Source organism: Nicotiana tabacum, chromosome 14, assembly GCF_000715075.1.
Source record: "Nicotiana tabacum cultivar K326 chromosome 14, ASM71507v2, whole genome shotgun sequence".
NCBI classification, from domain to species: Eukaryota; Viridiplantae; Streptophyta; class Magnoliopsida; order Solanales; family Solanaceae; genus Nicotiana; species Nicotiana tabacum.
In genome coordinates, this window is record NC_134093.1 from 88,758,030 (window position 1) to 88,783,730 (window position 25,701).

A 25,701-nucleotide genomic window follows, 5' to 3' on the forward strand; every position below is an offset into this window, starting at 1 on the left:
CCTGTATCACTTTAGTATCAATCAATATCTAGATCTTATCCTTCAACATGCGACATTCTTCGATAGTGTGTCCTTTTATGCTAGAGTGGTAGGCACATGTTTTGTTGGGGTTGACTCATTGAGAAAGGTTTTCAATCATGGCTGCAAGAATGGGAGTGACATAACTGGCAGCCTTCATTCTTTTGTACAGTTGGGCTATTGGCTCACCGAGAGGGGTGTATTGCCTGGGAGCCCTACGGTCGATGTTGCGTCAGGGATTAGAGTAGTTCTAACGGGCAGGTGGAGATAAGTGATAGTAAGTTGGTTGTGTATTGTAGCTATGGTAGGTGGTAGCAATATAATGGTATTTGGGGGGCGAGGGATGGTATGTAGGTGAGGGGAGACTTCGGCCCTTAGGCTACCATCACGACACCCACTTCTTTCTTCTTATAAATACCTCTAGACTGCAAAGCTATATTAGTGGCCTGCAGAGCTTCAAAATTGGTAACTATGCCACTCTTTATACCCTCTTCAATTCTTTCTCCTAACTTGATGATGCCAGAGAACTTGTGATTCTCTATGACCATTAATCTCATAATAATGTGGGTCCTGAGCTCGGACAAAGAACATATTCATTTGTTCCTCCTCCAGCGGCAGCCTTACCTTATAATCTTCTGATCACCAATGGGTGGCATACCCAATTAGGCCATTTCTTTGGGTTTTGACTGATGTACCAAGATAAATCATCCGAGTGAGACTTCGTATGAACATCTTCATGTAGATTTGTTTGTTCTTGCCTACGCCCACAAGTTTATCACAGTAAGTTCTCAAATGCACCTTGGGATCACCGATGCCATCAAACATTTCAAACTTCGAGGATTTTTAGCCTTCAGGTAGCTCCACATCCGGTTAGATACACAAATCTTCATAATTCAAACCTTCGATACCCTTTCCTCCCTAGACACTCTAGAACCTTCCAGATAACTTTTTCAACTCTTCGTCCATGTTCATGATGGGTAGGTCCTTCTCGGTAGGTTCGGACATGTATAACATTTGTTGTAGGGTGTATGGTAGAGGTTCCACGTATATGGGGTTTTTAGTGGGTTCCAGGGACTTGGGTGTATGGATGATCATCGATGGATGCCTGGGGTAGATCGTGGGTAGGTTGTGGTATATTTTGAGGATCAGGGTAGGTGGAGGTTTGTGGGTATTGGGTTGTATTATGAGGATGTTGCTGAGGAGCTTTTAATGGTGGAGGGTTTAGGTTTAGGTTTTAGGGTTGTGGATTTTGAGGTTATGAATTCTGGGGTTGTGTCTGCTTTTGAGTGGTGGTATTCTGGTGATTGATTTTGGGGACGTATAAGGTGAGGGAGAGGTTGGAGAGGTTGCGGACATGCTCGAGCTCGCCTTGTAACTCCAAAATCTTATGTTCTAATCGTAGAGCCAGTTTGTTCTGCCCCGGTGTACTTCTTCCATCTGAAATCTCCACATTCTCTGCCATAGGAGCGTTGTATTTCTTCTTACCACTCAAATCTTCCATATTTCCTTTACCCTTGCTTTTGATGTCGTTAGGAGGGGGAGGACCTCTAGATATGGTGTGGTATGTTGATGTTGCCAGAATGCACGAACCAACCTTTGGGAATGAGAATAATCAAAATAAAGAAAAACAAAAGGTAGCCAAATTAGTAAGACAAAATAAAAGAGTCTTGCAATATTTAAATAGATAGCATATAGGCATGCAATGGTTCGCATCCTAATTTGGGGACCTCGTACCCGAGGTAGGCCTAAGCGACAAATAAACTTAGAGAAATTATGTGCCAACATTGCTTCATCCCATTAATGCGAAAATAAATCAAACCAATCTATTACTAAATCTAAATAATAATGTAGAGTTACTAATGGCACAAAGCATTATTACACTGAATCTAAATGAAATTTAACTATAAAAAGAGAACTATTCCTATTCTACTTGGTCCCAGATGGACCTTCTTCATGCCTTGCGTTTTTGGCTCCATCGATCACATTTCCATGGTCGCGCATGTCGAGTAACAAGTAAGCCATTGCCAGCTTTCCTCCTTCGTCGTAGCCCATACCCTGGTAGTCCTAGAGCCTCTTCCTAGTCTTCCCTTCCAACTCTATCAACCCTTGCTCTAAGTGCTCCAACCTCTCTGTCGACTTGTTTGCGATCTCCTTCCATTCCCTTATTGTTTCCATGTCAGTCTTATGTTGTTCCATGTGTTTGGCCTCTAATTCGGAGACCCTCTTGTGCAGCCTCTGGTATTATACAAGAGCCTCGACCTCTTTGTCTATGATCCTTCCTTTCAGCTTGATTCCCGATTTGACATCCCCAGTTATGTCATTCTCTAGCCATGACCGGTAGTAGTACATGTGTCCAGCGTGATACCTGTCGGGCTCTATAGTCTCTCCATCTACAATGAGCTTCTCATTCCACATGTGCTAAGCCTCGAACTTGAAGGGAAATAACATCCCCTTTGAAGTCTGCCTTGTACTGAGTCGTATTGGACACATGGGTATAACCTATCTACTTTCAACTTGTCTCATTACCCTGATCAAAAAATAAGGGTAAATGCCTTGCAACCTGATCAACACCAAATGAGTGGCCTTCTTGGAGCGGATTATAAATTCTTTGCTAGGAAACCACTCGAATATCCAGTGTACCTATTCGTCATTCAGATTGCTGAAAAAGCGTATCCATCCTTTAGCATTTGCAGGCTTTGCGAATCTATCAGGAGCGAATGTCTTCTTCTTGATATAGTCATTTAATGGGATACGAATGAACTCTTGATGATAGTCTCCTCTTTGAAGATGTTCTAACAACCAAACCTGTAGCAGAAGATTACACCCCTCAAAATACCCAGCCCTATGCTTGCATCGATCTAAGGCTCGGTACATCTCAGCTAGTATTATAGGAACAATAGTGTAAATTTATCCCTCGATTCCTTCCATCATGGTTTTGGCAACCATGGCTAAACGAATGTGAATTTTCCCTCTTGCATTCGGAAAATTAGCAAACCCAAAAAACAGACTATGAAGACATAAACTCGACGATAACCCATCCAACGGAGGTGATGGACAATTCCTCATGATACAAACGGTATGATTTGCTATGTCCATATCGTCCATATAGAAAGTCATAGGGAATGTAGGACTTCTTCAAGCAACTCAACTCATCATTTATCTTGAACCCAACTACTTTTAGAAAACTGCGAGGTGTATGATTTTTTGGCACCAATAAACCCGGACTATCCCATTGAAGTTTTGCGAAACTTCCAATTTCATCCAAAAGAGGAGTCATCTCTATATTCCCAAACTGAAAGACGGCCCTCTTTTTATCCCAAAATATAGTGGCTACCTTAATTAGTTCTCTTCTTGGCCGGATGTCCATCAAGGATGGTTAATTACCCAGTACCCTTCTTACATGATTCCAGTCACACGGTGCGAGGTCGTTCCACCATTCGATCAACAGAGGTGGGATGTTCTGGACCATGCCGAACCTGTGAATTTAGAACCTCATTTCCTACATCAAACAAAAGAGTTAGCCCTTCCCCCTCCTGGTTTGATTAATTACGCGATAATAGTCAACACATTGGCATATTTTCTCCGAGTAATGAAAATAGCATGAATGCGTCCCTTAGGATTGTAGAGATCCCTTTAGAATCTGCACAAGGCTTATCTAAACAGACTAATACGCCATGGCTATTTAATACATTCTAGATTTTAACATGATGCATGCACATTTTCAGTCAGTATAGGTTTCTAGAAGGGTCTATACTGATACTCTCAAGCGGTCTACTTGAGAGGATAAGGCATGGGATTGTCGACTGCACCGCTGATCGTCTGGTCTACTGCTAATAAGCCTTTCTAATTTAATAAGGGTAATTACAAAAAGCGTAGACACTCATTTAGCGCCGCTATGTTGATAATTGGCACGAGTGGAATATGATGTCGAAAACATGTTTATGTGAAAATGATAACATATAATCAGGTAATTTACATGGTGAAAGCATGTAAAGGCAATATTAAATAATGTGGTAAAATAAGCAAGAGAGAAAGAGAAAATAAAAGACAACTGAAAAAAGTTAGCAAAATTTCTAAACATAATAAAATGAAGCAAATAAAGAAGATGGGGAAGGGTGGTTCATGATGTAGCAATCTCGAGCAAATAAAGGGACGGGAAGAGGGAAGGTACATGAAAGAACTCAAATAAATAATTCAATAATCAACACAAGCAAAATTCTTTTATGGTAAGAGCCTAAGCATATCCCCAGCAGAGTCACCATGTTGTCGCATCCCGTTTTCTCACAAAAGTGGGTTACGACATGTGACAACTCTTTTAAATGGGTATTAAAAGAGAAGAGTTGTCACCTAATGATTTTAAGGTGCGTTAGGGCACCTATTTGCAAATCACTCTATTTTAACTAGTCCGTATTACCAAAGATCGGGTAAGGGCTCAAATTATCTCAAAGAGAAGGGGTTAGGTACTCTTTGAGGTTCAAAACTGCGGTTCCCGGCTGAATTTTAAAACTATGTGGGTATTATCGAATTATAGATAATTATTCTAAGTGCAAATGCAAAATACGGGAGTGAGGAGTCTAAATAATGTATTAGCTAATTGGGGTAAAGCAATTAACAGAAAGAAGTCATACATAAGTAATCTAAAGGGAATAGTTCGAAGGAAACATAATTTGTCCATTAATAAGTTAGCTGGTACAACTCTTTGGATGTTACAGGATATAACTTAGTCAAATCTAGGTTGTTCAAGGAATACTTATACGTGGGGTCCTAAGTTTTTTAGCCTAAAGTATCACCCTGTGCAACATAAATTATACTTCGCAACCCTTTAGAATACAAGGGTTGCTCATATTATGCAACGAGCACAGACTATCATATCCTGCTATCCGATTACTATCTTTAAGTTGTTTACCTAAAGTGCACTAGTTCAATTCTAAGTCGCGTCTTATGCATGCCTACCCGTCCCATTCCTATGGTCCAAGAGGATTTCGACCACTATATAGGTGGTTCTAGACTCAATCTAGGTGCTCAAAATGAGAAAAACTAGGTGTCACATAATTGAAACAAGTAGGACTTCACGGATGATGCAAGCGGCACAAAAGGGTCTCATGTTTACCTCCACACACATAATTAGACGAGCAGTTGCTTTATGAGTTAGCTAAGCCTAAGGCAGGATTGCTGGGTGAACGGGTGGACGATCAATTAGAGTAAGAAGACCTGGAATTGTTACATGGATAGTTGGTGGTAGGGGTATTCATGGTTCGGTTTGGGTCGGTTTGTCCCCAAAAAGAAACCAAACCAAGTAAGTCAGTTTTTTATCGATTCAGTTTTTGTCGGTTTTTCGGGTTTTTCGATTATTTATTGGTTTTTTCTTAAATATGAGACATACACTACCAAACGCATATTCCGGCGACTACATTTTCAACGTAACGCTATCAAACTAATTGCTCTTTGAGAAATCTATCATTTACCAAGATATATTGATGATAATTAACTCAAATAGTGATGAATAATTTAAATACTCAATTAAAAATTGATTATTTTTAACATGAAATAAATTCTTGTACTAAGCAAAAGAAAACTATCGAACAAACTAGAAGGCAAAGAATTAAATTATTATAATAGCAAAGAACTAAACTAAAAATATAAATGGCTAATATGTACCATAAAATTTCAAAAATTATATATATATATATATATATATATATATATATATATATATAATTTTTGAAATTTGAGTTAGACACCCCATAAATCCTTACATTCGAGGACGAATGTTCCTAAGGGGGAGAGGGTGTTACAACCCAAATTCGCATACCATAGATCACGCCGTAAGTTAGTCGACGTAAATCCAAGAAGAGATTATCTTTGAGATGATAAGAAGTTAATCCTATTGGTCTTAAACGATACAAGGGTGTATAAGAGTGGTTAACAAGTATTTGAAGTTAAACGAATCAAGGATGTTGTAACCCGTATTTTCGAGTAACACTAGAGGTGATTAATTGTCCCAAGAGGTCTTGTTTTAATGTATTTGAATCATATAATATCCGCATCATAAGTCTTGAAGTCAAGCGAGTTATGAAACAAAAGTCGATAAAAGTTGTCGCAACTTAGGTTTATAATTTTACTTAAACTTTAGGTCAAATGTTACTGAATTTTTCTCCCAAAGTGCTTGGAATTATGGGGTGATCTACCTATCAAATTGAAGATCTATGAGTCTAATTTCCAACGCATTAAACCGTTTGTCGATACAATCTCGGAATAGAGAGATATTCGCATTTTTACGAGAGTGCGCCAAGCTGCTCTCTATGGGGCCCACAAAGGCGGTTTAAGACATATGGACATATATAAGATACCTCAACCCCGTTTTAAGTCATTATTTTTCAGTATATTAAGACCTTATAACCCTAAAAACAGTCTCTCAAGGTTCTCTCATGATCCAAGACCCAAACAAAGGGCAAACAACACAAATCAAATGTCGGGAATCCCGTGGCGCTAGTAAGTTTCTTGTTCTTCTTGTTGTTGCTGATTTTTGTGTTGTTCCAGCTCGTGTGGGAGGTTGTTTTAAGTGTTTTATGTCCTGTAAATACACCTTCAAGTTTTTAATATCAATCCTAGGTGATTTCAAGTCTTCTAAAGTAATTCTAGTGCCGAAAAACCCGAATTAATTGCTAGTTTCGCTTCCTTGTTCTTGTGGCAGAATTGAAGGGATATTTCGTGGAAAATTAAGGTCAAATTGGAGTTGTTCTTTCTGTTTAAAGGTAAGGAACCTCTTACTCTATATATATTTAAGATTATCCAAGTTGCAGCTAAGTCGTTAAAGCTAGAACTTGTGAAATACATATCGAAAGGCTTGGTAGTAATGTTGTTGGTTGGTGGACTGTTTTGGAGGCTCAATATGATTATTAATGATGTTGTTTGGGCTGTTTGGTGATTGTATTGACTTGTGGGAAGTCATATAAATAGGGGAGGTGCTGTCCGTTTCATCGTAAAATAGGTTGTGGTCGATACATAATAGTTACGATGCTTAAACGATAATGATAGTGTCATTTGTCTTATTGTAGACTAAGGAGTCGTGACATTTGCATAGCTTGAGGTTGGGCAGTATATACAAGGTATGTGAGGCTATCCCCTTCATTCTTTTGCACGACTCCGATTGTACATAATGTAATGAACGAGCTCCCAAAGATACTCTACTCTTAGAAGCTAGCAGTACTTACATTGCTGCCCTTCTTATGAAACGATTAATATTGATGTTACTTCTCTTATTCTTATATTATCAATGTTGTTGGTAGTTCCTGATTCTTATAAGATTCTTGATGAAGAGTTAATCCTAATAACGTGTACGAAGGATACCAACCTTATGTCACTCCGAAAGGTTCAAAATGTGATTCCAATGAGTCCAGCATGCATCATATATATGTATCTATTTTACTCTACCGAGCCACGCTATAGTCGGCCGGGTACGGCACCTATTGTGCAACCACTGATCAGTTGGGTTTTACCGAGCTCCACGTGGCCGGGTACGATTCTACCGAGCCCTATGATGGCCGGGTACGTTTTACCGAGCCTATTATGGCCGGGTACAATATGATGATGGTGATGCCCACAAAGGCGTATGTTTTAAAAGTTTATGTATATATATGTATGTATCATGTATTTCATGTCAGTAGCCCTCAGAGGTACCCAGATGTCACAGGTTGTATATTCTCTATCCCTGTTTACATTACTGTTCTTACTTATGCTTTCTTGCCTCACATACTCAGTACTTTATTCGTACTGACATCCTTTTTATTTGTGGACGCTGCATGTCGTGCTGCAGGTCCTGATAGACAGGTAGAAGTAGCTCCCCCACCACAGTAGGCTGTCCAGTTCAGCGGTTATTGGCGAGATCCCTTCTCCGGACTTGCCGTGGTCTTGGTATGCATTTTTGTTATAGACATTATGGGTATGTCGGGGCCCTGTTCCGGCAATGTTGTAGCACTTATGTTCCTTTAGAGGCTCATAGACAGGTGTCGACTTATGTATGGTTTAGAATGCCTTTTCGGCTGATTTTTTGTTGTATAGTCTTTCATGGCATCATGATAGCTCGTACCTTATATATAGTTTCTTGACAGTCTTGTCATCCCATGTTATGTATGTTCATGACATTATCTTTCATTGTTGGATGTTCATGATCCATGTCTACTATTTATATTGATCTTGTCGGCCCTTAAAGATAATAAGGAAGGTTAGATAAAATGTACGTTGGTGCTCGGCAAGTATGGCCCGGGTGCTAGTCATGACCCTCCAGTTGGGTCGTGACAAACTTGGTATCAGAGCAAGTCTGTCCTAGGGGATGTCTATGAGCCGTGTCTAGTAGAGTTTTGATTATGGATGTGTAGCGCGCCACATTTATAATCAGGAGGCTACGTGACATCTAGGGTTGTTACCTTCTTCCTGAATCTAGATCGTGCGTAGAGTTGAGTAGTAAGTGTTCATATCTAATATTCACCTTGTTTTCTTTCAGCGATGCCTTCGACTAGGAAGCAAGCAATTAGTAAACGGCTTGATACAGCTGTGGGAGAGGGTAACATTCAGGTGCCTCCAGCTAGAGCAGGCCAAAGTGAGGCTCAGAGTGAGATGCCGTCTCATACCTCTCCGTCTCCTCCAGAGGATATTAGGAGGCACCCAGTACATCCAGTTCCTCCGTCTAGCACTACAGATCACGATATGCGCAGTGCGGTGCAATTGTTGACTAGCTTGGTAGCTGCTCAGGCTCAGAGGCAGAATACCGGTGCTGCTGATAAACCGGTTAGTGCGAGAGTTCGTGATTTTATTAATCTAGACCCTCCAGTGTTTACCGGATCAGACCCCAAGGAGGACCCACAAACATTTATTGATCAGATTCATCGTACATTGCGGGTTATGCATGCTAGTGATACGGAGGCAGTAGAGTTGGCTTCTTATCGGTTACAGGATTTAGCGGTTTTCTGGTATGATAGTTGGGAGAGATCTAGGGGTCCGAACGCTCCTCCAGCCGTGTGGAAGGAATTTTCTGAGGCCTTTCTTCGTCACTACTTGCCAGTTGAGATACGACGAGCTAGAGCTGATAAGTTCTTGAACCTTCGACAGGGTAATATGAGTGTACGAAAGTATAGTATACAGTTTGATTCTTTAGCAAGGTATGCTCCCCATATGGTGGCCGAGATGAGTGATAGGGTGCATCTGTTCGTGAACGGGTTGGGACCACATCTGATAAATGAGTGCACAACAGCCTCCTTGGTAGAGGGCATGGATATTTCCCGTATTCAGGCTTATGCCCAGACCCTAGAGGATCGTAAGTGCCAGCAAAGGGCAGATAGGGAGCAGGATAGGGGCCAGCATAAGAGGGCGAGATTTTCAGGGTATTCTGATGAGTTCAGAGGCAGTATCAGGCCCCAATCTTTGAGGAGTTCGGCGCCACCTGTAGCTAGTGCTCCTCCAAAGTTTCAGAGGCCTCGGTATGATCGATTTACCTATTCTGGTTCAGGTCAGAGTTTGAGGGCATCAAGCTCACAATTTCATAGAGATACTAGTCAGACGAGACCCCCAACACCTCATTGTGATCAGTGCGGCAAGGCCCACTTTGGACTGTGCCGTCGAGGTTTCGATGCATGCTATTCTTGCGGACAGCGTGGCCATATGATGCGGGATTGTCCTAACAGAGGAGGTGGTGGTATGGCTCAACCGACTGGATCTGTGTCTGGTTCTTCCTCATCAGTTCGACCTCCAGCACAAGGTTTTCAACAGTCGACAGGTCGTGGTAGAGGTAGAGGTTCAGTGCCGAGTTCGAGTGGTGCTCAAAATCAAACCTATGCTCTAGTAGGTCGACAAGATCTCGAGTCATCTCCGGATGTTGTTATAGGTATATTGTCTGTGTTTTCTTATGATGTATATGCGCTAATTGATCCAGGATCTACCTTATCATATGTTACACCCTTTGTGGCTAATAAGTTTGGCATTGAACCTGAATTGATAAGTAAACCACTTGCGGTATCCACTCCGATAGGAGATTCTGTGATTGCTAGAAGGGTATATAAAGGTTGCACTGTGATGATTTGTAGTCGTCAAACCTTGGCAAATTTATTTGAGTTAGAAATGGTTGATTTTGATGTGATAATGGGAATGGACTGGTTGGCCTCATGCTATGCAAATGTTGACTGTCGTACGAAGATGGTTAGGTTTCAGTTTCCTTGTGAACCCGCCATTGAATGGAAGGGGAACATTGCTACGCCGAAAGGTAGGTTTATTTCCTATCTTAAGGCAAGGAAAATGATCTCAAAAGGTTATATTTATCATCTTGTTTGCGTTAGGGATGCGGAGGCGAAGCTGCCTACTCTACAATTAATCCCCGTGGTCAATGAATTTCTAGATGTTTTCCCAGATGAACTCCCAGGCCTTCCTCCTGAAAGGGAGATTGAGTTTAGTATTGATGCATTGCCTGACACTCAATCGATCTCTATCCCTCCATACAGGATGGCCCCGGTAGAGTTGCGAGAGTTGAAGGCACAGTTGAAGGACTTGCTGGATAAGGGTTTCATTAGGCCTAGCACTTCACCTTGGGGTGCGCCAGTCTTATTCATGCCGAAGAAAGATGGGTCGTTAAGGATGTGTATCGATTATCGACAGTTGAATAAGTTTACAATAAAGAACAAGTATCCACTTCCAAGAATTGATGACCTGTTTGACCAACTCCAGGGTGCCAAGTATTTCTCCAAGATTGACTTGCGTTCAGGGTATCATCAGGTGAGGGTTAAGGAGAAGGATATTCCAAAAACGGCCTTCCGGACAAGATATGGGCATTTTGAGTTCTTGGTGATGTCGTTCGGGCTAACAAATGCCCCAGCAGCTTTTATGGATCTCATGAATAGTGTATTCAGGCCCTATCTTGATGTGTTCGTGATCGTATTCATTGATGACATTCTGGTGTATTCTCGTTCGGAGGCAGAACATGCGGGCCACTTGCGGATAGTATTACAGACCCTTCAGGATCATAAGTTATATGCTAGGCTCTCTAAATGTGAATTCTGGCTGAACTCAGTAGCATTCCTTGGCCATGTGATATCTGATGAGGGTATTAGTGTCGACACTCAGAAGATCGATGCAGTGAAGAATTGGCCGAGACCTACAACACCGTCAGAAGTCCGCAGCTTCCTGGGGCTAGCAGGATATTATAGGCGGTTTGTAGAAGGGTTTTCCTCTATATCAGCACCATTGACTAAGTTAACACAGAAAGCTACCAAGTTCCAGTGGTCTGATGCTTGTGAACATAGTTTTCAGGAGCTAAAGAATCGATTGACATCCGCGCCAGTGCTCACTCTCCCAGAAGGAACAGAAGGTTATGTGGTATATTGTGATGCCTCAGGTATAGGTTTGGGGTGCGTATTGATGCAACGTGGGAAGGTGATTGCTTATGCATCAAGACAATTGAAGAAGCATGAAAAGAATTACCCGACTCATGATTTGGAATTGGATGCAGTAATATATGCTTTGAAGATATGGCGGCACTACTTATACGGCGTCCATGTTGACATCTACACAGATCACAAGAGTTTACAATACATCTTCAAGCAGAAGGAGTTGAATTTGAGGCAGCGTAGGTGGCTTGAATTACTGAAAGACTATGATGTCGAGATATTGTACCATCCCGGTAAAGCTAATGTTGTGGCAGACGCTCTCAGCCGTAAGTCAATGGGAAGCTTAATACATATTGAGGCAGGTAGACAAGGGTTGACCAAAGAGCTTCACCAGCTGGCCAATATGAGAATCAGATTGTTGGACTCTGATGACGGAGGTGTTACTGTACAGAATACAACAGAATCATCTTTGGTAGCCGAGGTAAAAGCACGGCAATATGAAGATCCTACCTTAGTAATATTGAGAGAGGGAATTCAGCAGTGTAAGATTACAGCTTTCAAGATCGGAGGAGATGGGACACTGAGATACCAGGGCCGATTATGTGTACCTAGTGTGGCATGGTTGCGAGAGAAGATTATGATTGAGATTCATCAGTCCCGATATTCTATCCATCCTGGCTCGACAAAGATGTATCATGACGTTAAGGAGCAGTATTGGTGGGATAACATGAAGAAGTCTATTACGGAATTTGTAGCCCAGTGTCCTAATTGTCAACAAGTAAGATCGAGCATCAGAAACCTAGTGGATTGATTCAGAATATAGAGATTCCGACCTGGAAATGGGAGGTGATTAATATGGACTTCATTATTGGATTACCTCGCTCTTATCATAAGTTTGACGCCATCTGGGTGATAGTTGATCGACTTACAAAATCTGCCCATTTTCTGCCAGTTAAGACAACTTACACTGCTGAAGATTATGCGAAGTTGTATATCAAGGAGATTGTTAGGCTTCATGGTGTGCCGGTATCTATTATATCAGACCGAGGAGCTCAATTTACGGCTAACTTTTGGAGGTCTTTTCAGAGGGGTTTAGGCACACAAGTAAATCTCAGCACTACATTCCATCCGCAGACTGACAGACAGGCTGAACGTACCATCCAGACGCTTGAAGATATGCTACGAGCATGTGTTCTAGATTTCAAGGGGAATTGGGATGACCATCTGGCACTTATAGAATTTGCCTACAATAATAGCTACCATTCCAATATTAAAATGGCCCCGTATGAGGCACTGTACGGGAGGAGATGTAGATCACCAGTTGGATGGTTCGAAGTCGGTGAGACAGAATTATATGGGCCAGATTTGATTCACCAAGCCATTGAGAAGGTGAAAGTGATACAAGAGCAACTGAGGACGGCACAAAGCAGGCAAAAGTCTTATTCCGACGTCCGACGTCGTGATCTGGAATTTGAGGTTGGTGATTGGGTTTTCCTGAAGATCTCGCCGATGAAGGGTGTTATGCATTTTGGGAAGAAGGGTAAGTTGAGTCCGCGGTATATTTGGCCGTACAAAATTCTTCGACGAATTGGACATGTTGCTTACGAGTTAGAATTGCCATCTGAATTGGAATTTGTCCACCCGGTATTCCATGTATCTATGTTGAGGAAATGTATTGGTGACCCTTCTCGGGGTCGTCCCTATCAAAGATGTACAAGTTACAAAGGATCTATCATATGATGAAGTGCCAGTGGCTATATTAGATCGACAAGTCCGCAAGCTGAGAACAAAGGATGTAGCTTCCGTGAAAGTATTATGAAGGAACAAGAATATAGAAGAAATGACATAGGAAGCAGAAGAGGAGATGAAGTCTAAATACCCTTACCTATTCCAGAGTGAAGATAACGAGGATGCCGGGGGAAAGAAGGACGCATTATAAGGTGAAACGGCTCTATGAGGTAAGCAATAGCTTGTGAATACTTTTTTTTAATACAAAATGGTAATATGCAGATAATGTACATATCCATAATGCTTTGTATAGTCTTGTAAGGCCATAGGTTAGGTTTAACTGCTTGCAAGTTTGGCTAGTGTCCATTTTATAGGGGAAACTCAGCCGGAAATCTCCGTCGGAATCCTAATGAGTTAGACACCCCATAAACCCTTACATTCGAGGACGAATGTTCCTAAGGGGGAGAGGGTGTTACAACCAAAATTCGCATACCATAGATCACGCCGTAAGTTAGTCGACGTAAATCCAAGAAGAGATTATCTTTGAGATGATAAGAAGTTAATCCTATTGGTCTTAAACGATACAAGGGTGTATAAGAGTAGTTAACAAGTATTTGAAGTTAAACGAATCAAGGATGTTGTAACCCGTATTTTCGAGTAACACTAGAGGTGATTAATTGTCCCAAGAGGTCTTGTTTTAATGTATTTGAATCATATAATATCCGCATCATAAGTCTTGAAGTCAAGCGAGTTATGAAACAAAAGTCGATAAAAGTTGTCGCAACTTAGGTTTATAATTTTACTTAAACTTTAGGTCAAATGTTACTGAATTATTCTCCCAATGTGCTTGGAATTATGGGGTGATCTACCTATCAAATTGAAGATCTATGAGTCTAGTTTCCAACGCATTAAACCGTTTGTCGATACAATCTCGGAATAGAGAGATATTCGCGTTTTTGCGAGAGTGCGCCAAGCTGCTCTCTATGGGGCCCACAAAGGCGGTTTAAGACATATGGACATATATAAGATACCTCAACCCCATTTTAAGTCATTATTTTTCAGTATATTAAGACCTTATAACCCTAAAAACAGTCTCTCAAGGTTCTCTCATGATCCAAGACCCAAACAAAGGGCAAACAACACAAATCAAATGTCGGGAATCCCGTGGCGCTAGTAAGTTTCTTGTTCTTCTTGTTGTTGCTGATTTTTGTGTTGTTCCAGCTCGTGTGGGAGGTTGTTTTAAGTGTTTTATGTCCTGTAAATACACCTTCAAGTTTTTAATATCAACCCTAGGTGATTTCAAGTCTTCTAAAGTAATTCTAGTGCCGAAAAACCCGAATTAATTGCTAGTTTCGCTTCCTTGTTCTTGTGGCAGAATTGAAGGGATATTTCGTGGAAAATTAAGGTCAAATTGGAGTTGTTCTTTCTGTTTAAAGGTAAGGAACCTCTTACTCTATATATATTTAAGATTATCCAAGTTGCAGCTAAGTCGTTGAAGCTAGAACTTGTGAAATACATATCGAAAGGCTTGGTAGTAATGTTGTTGGTTGGTGGACTGTTTTGGAGGCTCAATATGATTATTAATGATGTTGTTTGGGCTGTTTGGTGATTGTATTGACTTGTGGGAAGTCATATAAATAGGGGAGGTGCTGTCCGTTTCATCGTAAAATAGGTTGTGGTCGATACATAATAGTTACGATGCTTAAACGATAATGATAGTGTCATTTGTCTTATTGTAGACTAAGGAGTCGTGACATTTGCATAGCTTGAGGTTGGGCAGTATATACAAGGTATGTGAGGCTATCCCCTTCATTCTTTTGCACGACTCCGATTGTACATAATGTAATGAACGAGCTCCCAAAGATACTCTACTCTTAGAAGCTAGCAGTACTTACATTGCTGCCCTTCTTATGAAATGATTGATATTGATGTTACTTCTCTTATTCTTATATTATCAATGTTGTTGGTAGTTCCTGATTCTTATAAGATTCTTGATGAAGAGTTAATCCTAATAACGTGTACGAAGGATACCAACCTTATGTCACTCCGAAAGGTTCAAAATGTGATTCCAATGAGTCCAGCATGCATTATATATATGTATCTATTTTACTCTAACCGAGCCGCGCTATAGTCGGCCGGGTACGGCACCTATTGTGCAACCACTGATCAGTTGGGTTTTACCGAGCTCCACGTGGCCGGGTACGATTCTACCGAGCCCTATGATGGCCGGGTACGTTTTACCGAGCCTATTATGGCCGGGTACGATATGATGATGGTGATGCCCACAAAGGCGTATGTTTTAAAAGTTTATGTATATATATGTATGTATCATGTATTTCATGTCAGTAGCCCTCAGAGGTACCCAGATGTCACAGGTTGTATATTCTCTATCCCTGTTTACATTACTGTTCTTACTTATGCTTTCTTGCCTCACATACTCAGTACTTTATTCGTACTGACGTCCTTTTTATTTGTGGACGCTGCATGTCGTGCTGCAGATCCTGATAGACAGGTAGAAGTAGCTCCCCCACCACAGTAGGCTGTCCAGTTCAGCGGTTATTGGCGAGATCCCTTCTCCGGACTTGCCGTGGTCTTGGTATGCATTTTTGTTATAGACATTATGGGTATGTCGGGGCTTTGTTCCGGCAATGTTGTAGCACTTATGTTCCTTTAGAGGCTCATAGACAGGTGTCGACTTATGTATGGTTTAGAATGCCTTTTCGGCTGATTTTTTGTTGTATAGTCTTTCATGGCATCATGATAGCTCGTACCTTATATATAGTTTCTTGACAGTCTTGTCGTCCCATGTTATGTATGTTCATGACATTACCTTTCATTGTTGGATGTTCATGATCCATGTCTACTATTTATATTGATCTTGTCGGCCCTTAAAGATAATAAGGAAGGTTAGATAAAATGTACGTTGGTGCTCGGCAAGTATGGCCCGGGTGCTAGTCATGACCCTCCAGTTGGGTCGTGACAATTTGGTTCAATTTTTTTGGTTATTGTTTTATTAAAACCCAACCAAACCTAAAAAGTATCAGTTTTTTTAGTCGGGTTGGTTTGGTTTTCGGTTGGGTTCGGTTTTTTGGGTTTTTATGAACACCCCTAGTTGGTGGACATGCTACATTGTTTAAGTCCAATAGGCATGATTTCTATATGATTAAACCTAGACGATTTAAAGTCAAGCAGTTGAGTAATGTTGATTCTCATTGTATTTAATCCTATAGCCATGATATCTAAGCGGACAACATGATTAAAGAGGCCATCAGCGTAAACAGTTTCAAATAGTCAACATGGAGTCCAATATGCATGATTTCTAAATGGGACAAACTTAGACAGTTTTAGGTGCGAATCTGTTGAAAGGCGCAAGTTTTGTTCCATTGATCCTATGGCCATAATTTCTAGGCGAGCCATACAATTGAAAGAAATATCAATGTAAACAGTCTCAATTAGAGTATCTCAGTCCCCCTTTCATTAATTTTCCCATCATTCGTTATTATAGACCCAAATAGAATAAATACAAACCCAAATAGAACAATTACAGGCCTAATACAATTAAAAAATAACCCAGCGATGCATCTGGGCCTTCAGATAGGCTTAGAACTCGATCAGGTCCATACTCCATATGGTTGTCAAGATGCTGCAGATCCTAGTACCAAAACTGGCCCAACAGCCAGGCCCAAACAATAGAACAATTGCATTGCTTTATCCATTGAATACCAAACCAATCGTAAAATACAAGTGACAAACTAAATAACATGCCAACTTTAAGACTTAGGCATTTAGTTTTTAACATTGTAGCTAACAAAGTGAAGGCATTTCCAAACAAAGATACACACAGTAACAAATTAGAGAATCACACACAAAGTTCCTATAGGCACACAATAATTATCGCTTCCCAGATTTATCATACTAGGTGACAGGACTGGACATCATAGAATAGAAAGCAGAAATTCAAAGTAGCAAGATCCAGAGATGACTTAAGTGGAGCTTTATACGTGGAAGCCTTAGCATGTAAATCTAGGAGAGACATGATCATGAATTAAAGCAAGTAGCAGTTGTTTACACGAATGTCTCAACATAGAAGTCTAAAACACACATGGTCATAACTAATCTTTTAGCCAAAGAAGCAAATTGATGGGAATGATTCAAATAATCTACATGCATTCACTTAATGCGACATGAAAGACTTAGCATTTTTGAGATTTTGGGCAAACATCAGTCACCATAAAGAGGTCTTGATGCGAAATTCAAAACAGTACATGAGGATGAACAGGCAACAAATGCAGAACTCGAGCATAGACATAATAACGAGGTAAACCTAAGGAGGTCAGAAATCAACTTGGTTAACTACGCATAATGAACATGTTCTAAAGTTTAGGACTTAGACAGGTTTGATGCTAGAGAGTACTGGTCATGTCCACAACATACCTCAATAAGAGATATGACACGGTCGTATGCAATAATAATTACCCAACTAGAAGTCGGTGTTAAATCCACTGGGAGTTAGGAGTATATATTTGAAGCAATCAAATGGGTTATCTAATATTGCACTTCCTCAACAAGGATTTATTTTCTATTTCTACTGTTACTCTAATGAATGCAAGATAAAGAAAATAGATTCTAGATAAATATTTTTGAGGTTTTTCCAATTGGATTAAAGGCCTAGGGTTGTGACCATAACCTAGGTGTTTGCCTAATGGGATAAAGACGTTAATGCTTATTTTGTTGATTAGGGTGTCTTATATCTCTCAACTCTACGTTACCCACTCAATACCTCTCGGTCAGAGAGTGATTTTTTCCAATTTGGCTTTCTCAAGTCCAAATGGGTATCAACCAAAATAGTTGATAAGAGCTCAAGTCGGGTTATTACTATCTCTAGGTTGAACCCTTTAATTAGGTTAATCAATTTCTCATCTAACCCAATTCCTTGTTAGCTAAGTTATCCTAGACTAGGTCTATCTTTCTCAAGTAGAGACTAAGAAAAAATAGGCATGAATCAATATTTGTAACCATTAATTCTAAAATTGAAGCATGAACTAAGATAAATAATCAACACCCAAAAATAAACAAGTACTAAATTAGATACCCATAAGGTTTACACACTAGGGTTGGGTAACAACCCTAGTAAAAGTCTAGCTACTCATAATAGAAATTACAGAAAATAGAGAAGAAAAGCTAATTAAACTCATAATGGAAGATTAAAATGATGAAATCTAATAAAACACCAAAATAATGTAAAACTTCCAAAGTAGTAAAGAAAAACGGCCACAACAGCTTCAGATGTTCAAACTTGGCCTAATTTTGTGAAACTCATCTATTTATACTGGGCCAAAAATCTCGAACAAAAATGCCCCTCGGGAGGTTCTGCGGTCGCACAATTCCATGTGCGGTCCGCAGATTTCTTCAGATGGCAGGAAGTGGATTTCTGCGGCCGCACATTTCTGCACTGCGGCCGCGAGGAAATCTTCTGCGACCGCACATTTCTGGGCTGCAGTGTAACGATCCGACCGGTTGTTTTGAGTATTACAGCCCCGTTCCCCATTTATTTCTCAACTTAAGCTTTACAGTTATTTTATGACTTATCGGGTTAGTTGGTTCGGGTCCGAAAGGATTTCAGAGTGAAATGAGACACTTAGTCTCATAATTGAAAACTTAAGTTGAAAAAGTTGACCGGATGTTGACTTATGTGTAAACGGCCTCGGATTTGAATTCAAATGAATCCAATAGCTCCGTATGGTGATTTTGGGCTTAGGAGCGTGTCCGGAAAATTATTTGGAGGTCCGTAGTGGAATTAGGCTTGAGATGGCGAAAGTTAAATTTTTGGAAAGTTAGACATGGGAGTTGACTTTTTGATATCGGGGTTGGAATCTGATTCTGGAAACTGGAATAGCTTCGTTATGTCATTTATGATTTGTGTGCAAACTTTGAAGTCATTCTGGATTGATTAGATGTATTTCGGCACAAGATATAGAATTTAAAAATTCAAAGTTCATAGATTTTTATTTGAGGTGCAATTTGTGTTTTTGATGTTATATGATGTGATTTGAAGACACGACTAAGTTTATATGATATTTTAGGACTTGTTGGTATATTTTGTTGAGGTCCCGGGGGCTTCGGGTGAGTTTCGAACAGTTAACGGATCAATTCTTGGACTTGGAATTTTGCTGGAAATTTTCTGATATTTGTATCTGGTTTCCTTCTACGCGATTGCATGAGAAGGTCTGCGATCGCGTAGGGTTAGTTGGGGGTTATTGAGTTTTGTTCTATACGATCGCGTGAAGAGAGATGTGATCGCGTAGCTCTAGGATTTTGTGATTCGCGAACGCATGGCTAAGGTCGCGTTTGCGTAGAGGAAATGGAGCAGAAGTGGAGGTCATGCATTTGTGCTTCGCGATCGCGTAGGTCTGTAAAGTTGTGCATCGCGATCGCATGGTCAGGTCCGCGTTCGCGTAAGGTTAAAAGTGGTCAGGGGCAAACTGTACTTCGCGATCACGTGAGATTTTCCGCGATCGCGTAGAGCAAATGACTGGGCAGAGAGTTTAAGTTCTGAATTTTCCATTTTTACCGATTTGGAGCTCGAAAAGAGGCGATTTTTGGGAGATTTTCAAGGAAAATTATGGGGTAAGTGTTCTTAACTCAATAGATGAGGAATCAAAAGCTTGAACCAACCTTTCCCTGACTTACAAATTTTTCTTTGGATGCAGGCATAATAGACACAACGTTATCAAAGAACGGCAAAGGATGTATAACAAGACCACTATCTTTACATAGATAGATGCTACTGAACCCATATATGTCAAGCTAAAAGTCATTTTACTCTTACTAGAGGCTAATCATCGCTTTCTCATCATTCGCATAGGCTAAGCACTGCCCTCATTGCATTGCATGAGGCTAAGCATGCATTTGCATTGCGTAAGGCTAAACACTGCCTTTCTCTGAATTACATTGCATGAGGCTAAGCATTGCCTTTCTCTATATAGGGTTAGGCATTACCCTCATTACATTTCAAGAGGATAAGAATTGCCTCCATCATTGCATAAGGCTAAATACTGCCTTTCTCTTCAAAGGGCTAAGCAGTGCCCTCATTACATTGCATGAGGCTAAGCACTGCCTCCATCATTGCATAAGGCTAAACACTGTCTTTATCTGCATATGGTTAAGCACTACCCTCATTACATTTCATGAGGATAAGCACTGCCTCCATCATTGCATAGGGCTAAACACTACCTTTCTCTACATAGGTCTAAGCACCGCCCACGTTACATTGCATGGGGCTAAGAACTGCCTCCATTATTGCATGAGGCTAAGCATTGTATCCATTAATGCATAAAGCTAAGCACTACCTTCACCTTCATAGGGCTAAGCACTGCCCTCATCTCATACAAGGCTAAGCACTACCTTTCTTCATTCTCACATATGACTAAACATTACATGTTTCCTCTATAGAACAATCAATATCGCCGCATCTTTGCATTTTATGGGCTGAAATATCGCCAGATTGTCCGAAGGCATCATAGTTCGAAGGCATCATCTTCATAGCCTAAGGACAATATTCCATGGCCTAAGGATCTCAAAACTGCATATCATTATCCAAGGGAGTCATAGTCCGAAGGCACCATTTTTATGGCCCGAGGACACCATGCCATGGCCTAAGTATTTTGAAGTTGCATATCGTTATTCAAAGGTGTCATAGTCCAGAGGCACCATCCTCGTGGATCGAGGACACCATTTCGTGGCCTACGAATCCTTTATCACATGCTTCGCGGCCCAGAACGTTATGGTCTAAGGACATCGTCCTCAACTCCCGAAGATAATTTTCATGGTCCAAAGGGAATTTGCATCATTTTCCGCAATGACTATATGTATATTCTTGCATGCGTCATGTTTTAAGTTTTGCAGGTAATCGAAAGGTAACCGTTCAAACGTTCACATTCCTTGATTGTCTCTAAGCAACATCTAACCAACAATTGATCACATTCTTTTTCATAACCGTCCCTAAACATATTGTCCCATGCATCCGTAACGATCACTTTTGCATTATTGACATTCATACTCTTCGCTCGAAATATCAACTATTCACGACACTATTCTATCCAGAGAAAATCATTCTTCGAAGCATGAAATCTATTCATAACGACTCCATCAGTCTCGTCCGCCTTTGGATCTAGAACTACACGTGGATTCCTGTAAAACCAAGGATATGTAGGCATATCAAGAACAAGGGTTCGGCCCCCACATTTTTAAACACCTCATACCACCATCCTCATTTATTTGGACAAAATTGATTATCATCTCGATTTCTTTACCCAACAATTCTTTCATCATTCCCGGGTAAAAAGTGGCAGCTGTTGATACTCAATTTTGCCCTCATACTTTATAAAGTATTCTATATATTTTTCAAAGTATTATTTTTTTACTTTTATCAAATTTAAATTATAAGATTTCATACAAATAATTTTTATCCTTTTTAAGCTTTTAAATTGATTATTGGGATTTTAATTGATACATATTTATTAATTACTCATTCAAAATTATTTTTGTTTGATTAATTGTCCAAATTAATTATTTATATCCACATACATGTTTTTATAATATATTACTTCATTTTTTATAATTGTATTTGCATTTTTACATCATTTGCAACAGTAGCCACTATTTTTCAATAGTTGTCTTTACTACGCTATTTAGGTCAAAATAACCTTTTATATATTTTTGCAATCATAGTCTATTATTTTGAAATGTATTGAATTTAAAACAACATTTTTTCATTTTCTATCATTTTTAATTTATTCTTTAAATTGGTTTCCGTATTTTAAATTCCAGTCCAAAAACTAGGCTAAAATTGAACAAACAACCGGGCTAAAATAGGCCCAAATCACTGGCACAACGACCCTGGACCCAAATCCAATGACTCCATGCCCAAGACCCGATCGGGACCCGATTTTAACCCGCCCCGCCTTTCTCTTAATCCTAGCCGTTGATCTCAAATGAACAACGGCCCATAACGAATGCCTCACTTCCGTTATATCTGTCTAACCCAAAACCCTAACCCATTCTTCTCCGCCCAACCGCCTCTACACGCTCTTAACCTTTCCCCTTCTTTGTGCAAAACCCTAGTAGCCGCCTCATCAATCTCTCTTCGATTCCGACTGGGAAATGGAATCATTCCATGATTCACTTACCTTATTCGTGATACCTCACTATTATGTACGCGTCTGTGGAATTTCTTGAGTACTTGCTCAAATTTGGCAAGTATGACCTTCTGAGATCGTACTAGATCGAATTTAATATGTCATATTTGGATGATATTGTGTCCATATACATGAGAGAAAGGGCGATTCTTACCTTACCTGCTAACTTGCGACCAAGGAACCCTAACTAAGGTTTGAAATTTGATTTTTTCCTTTGCTTGTTACTTAACTTACTACATGTGATATTTTTCTTTTCCTTGTTCATGTTTGCTTGATTACTTTCCTTGTTTACTCGCCTGATCGAGCACTATAGAACCCCTCCTCGATTTCCCCTTTAGGCAGACCTTAATCACTACTCTCTCTCTCAATCGCACTTGCTCTATTCTGCTCTGAAACTATTATGTCCAATTAGTCAGTGGCTGGCTGAAAGCCAAAGCCACTATGGTGTTGTCAATGACCTCCTCCGGTGCAAGCACTGCTCGAAGCCATTCTCGTGACTCTTGTGAACTCGGAAGCACTGAGGATTTTGGGTTTTCATCGTTCTCGTCAATCACTTCTATTTAAGCCATTGCTAAGGCCTTAACTTTTCTCATTACTTGCTCGTTTAATTTGCAACCGGTTATTGCTCTTGACTCTCGCAATTCTATTCTCTTTACTGCTTGTGTTCATGTTATATATCCTAATATTATTTGAACTTCTGTGGGCCTGCATGATTTCAACACTATGCTACCTTTGTATGCAATCTTGTTCGTCTTAAAACTATTCTACAATTCTAATTCTCTGTAGCATCAAACTTGTCTAAGTCTTGAACTTTAGATTCATTATGTGTAGTTAACCAAGTTGATTTCTGACCTCCTTAGGTTTACCTAGTTATTATGTCTATGTTTGAGTTCTACATTTGTTGCATGTTCATCCTCATGTACTATTTTAAATTTTGCATCAAGACCTCTTTATGATGAATGATGTTTGCCTAAAATCTCAAAAATGCTAAGTCTTTCATGTCGAATTAAGTGAATGCTTGTAGACTATTTGAATCATGCCCATCAGTTTGCTTGTTTGGCAACAAGATTAGTTATGACCATATCTTTTTTAGACTTCCATGTTGAGACGTTCGTGTAAAAAACTACTGCTTGCTTTAATTCATGATCATGTGTCTCCTAGATTCACATGCTAAGGCTTCTACGTATAAAGCTCCACTTAAGTCATATCTGGATCATGCTACTTTGAATTTTTGCTTACTATTCTATGATGTCTGGTCCTGTCACCTTGTTTGATAAATCTTGGGAGCCACAATACGTGTCTACCCTATGTATGATGTCTGTGCCTATAGGAACTTTGTTGGTGAGTCTCCAATTTGTTCCTCTGTGTGTGTGTTTTGTTTGGAAATACCTACTCTTTGTTAGCTACAATTTTAAGAACTAAATGCCTAAGTCTTAAAGTTGTTTAGTTTGTCACTTATATTTTACGGTTGGTTTGGTATTCAATGGGTAATGCAAGGCAATTGTTCTATTGTTTGGGCCTAGCTATTGGGCCAGTTTTGGTATTGGGATCTACAGCATATTGACAACCATCTAGAGTATGGGACTGACCGAGTTCTAAGCCTATTTAAAGGCCCAGATACATCGTTGGGTTATTTTATAATTGTATTAGGCATGTAATTGCTCTATTTGGGTTTGTACTCATTCTATTTGGGTCTATAATAACGAATGATGGAGAAATAAATGAAAGAGGGGCTGGGATACTCTAATTCTCGCATGAATGGATGGAAAACATGCCTATAGGGTCTAAATGCTTTGTTTGCTATCTCATTTACATGCTCTACTCCTATGAACTACTTGCATATAGACATCATACTTATAGGCCATCAACCTCACATATTCACCTAGAGAGCATGATTTAGGACCTTAACTAATTCTAATATTGAACATGTCAACAAGACTCACAATATGTTTAGAAAATATGCCTATAGGATTCAAATTGATTTTGTCTACTACTTGCTTAGCTTGCCTTGCTTCTGCGTATGGACAACATGCCTATAGGATTTCGCTTTAAGTAATTGAGACTATTTACATTGATATTTCATTCAACTGTATGGCTCGCCTAGAAATCATGGCCATAGGATCAATGAAACCAAATTTGCGCGTTTCAATAGCTTCACGCCTAAAATTGTCTAAGTTTGCCCATTTAGAAATCATGCCTATAAGACTCCATGTTGACTTTTAGAAACTGTTTACACTGATGTTCTCTTTAATCGTGTTGCCCGCTTAGAAATCATGGCTATAGGATTAATTAGAATGAGAATCACCATTACTCAACTGCTTGGCTTTAAATGGTCTAGGTTTAATCATCTAGAAATCATGCCTATAGGACTTAAACAATGCAACATGTCCACCAACTATCCATGTACCAATTCCAGGTCTACTTACTCATAATTGATCGTCCACCCGTTCACCCAGCAATCCTATCTTAGGCTTAACTTACTCGTAAAGCAACTGCTCGTCTAATTCTGACTAGGGTATATTTACTTGACTATTATGCCGCTGTCTATTACTTGATGATATATGTGCATATGAACTTGTGTGCGGAGGTAAACATGAGACCCTTTTGTGCTACGTGCATCATATGTGAAGTCCTACTTGTTTTAATTATGTGACCCCTAGTTTTCTCGTTTCGAGCATCCTAGATTGAGTCTAGAACCACCTATATAGTAGTCCAAAGCCTCCTGGGTGATATGCATGGGACGAGTAGGCATGCATAGGACTCAACTTAGAATTGAACTAGTGCGCTTTAGGTAATTAACTTAAAGATAGTAATCAGGTAGCACGAGATGATAATTTGTGCTCGCTGGATAATATGAGCAACCCTTGTATTCTAAAGGGTTGCGAAGTATTATTTATGTTGAACGGGGTGATTCTTTAGGCTAAAAAACTTAGGACCCCCCCTCCAATATAATTATTCCTTGTACAACCTAGATTTGACTAAGCTATATCTTGTAATCTCCAAAGAGTTGTACCACCTAGGGTTATGGACTATCTAACAATTCTGTTGTCTTCTTCACTTGGCTTGACTAATTAATTTATGTGGTTTATTGGTTGATAGGGTTAATATTGCTCATAAGAATCTATTGAGTTCTTACTTACCTATTCAAGATAACCTAATACTTATATGTCTAAATAGTTAGAATCAACAAGAATGTATTCATAATTCCTGTATAATAACCAAGCAAGGCAATTAGAATATATCTATCCTAGCCGTGAATCAATTTCCCAATGTTCGAGTTTAAGAACTTGCTCTAATCAATCCTATGTGTAATTTAGAATTCTCACTTTCGATTTTAATTTTAGATTCATAGATAATATTCAATTGGTGATCAAGCAATCAAACAA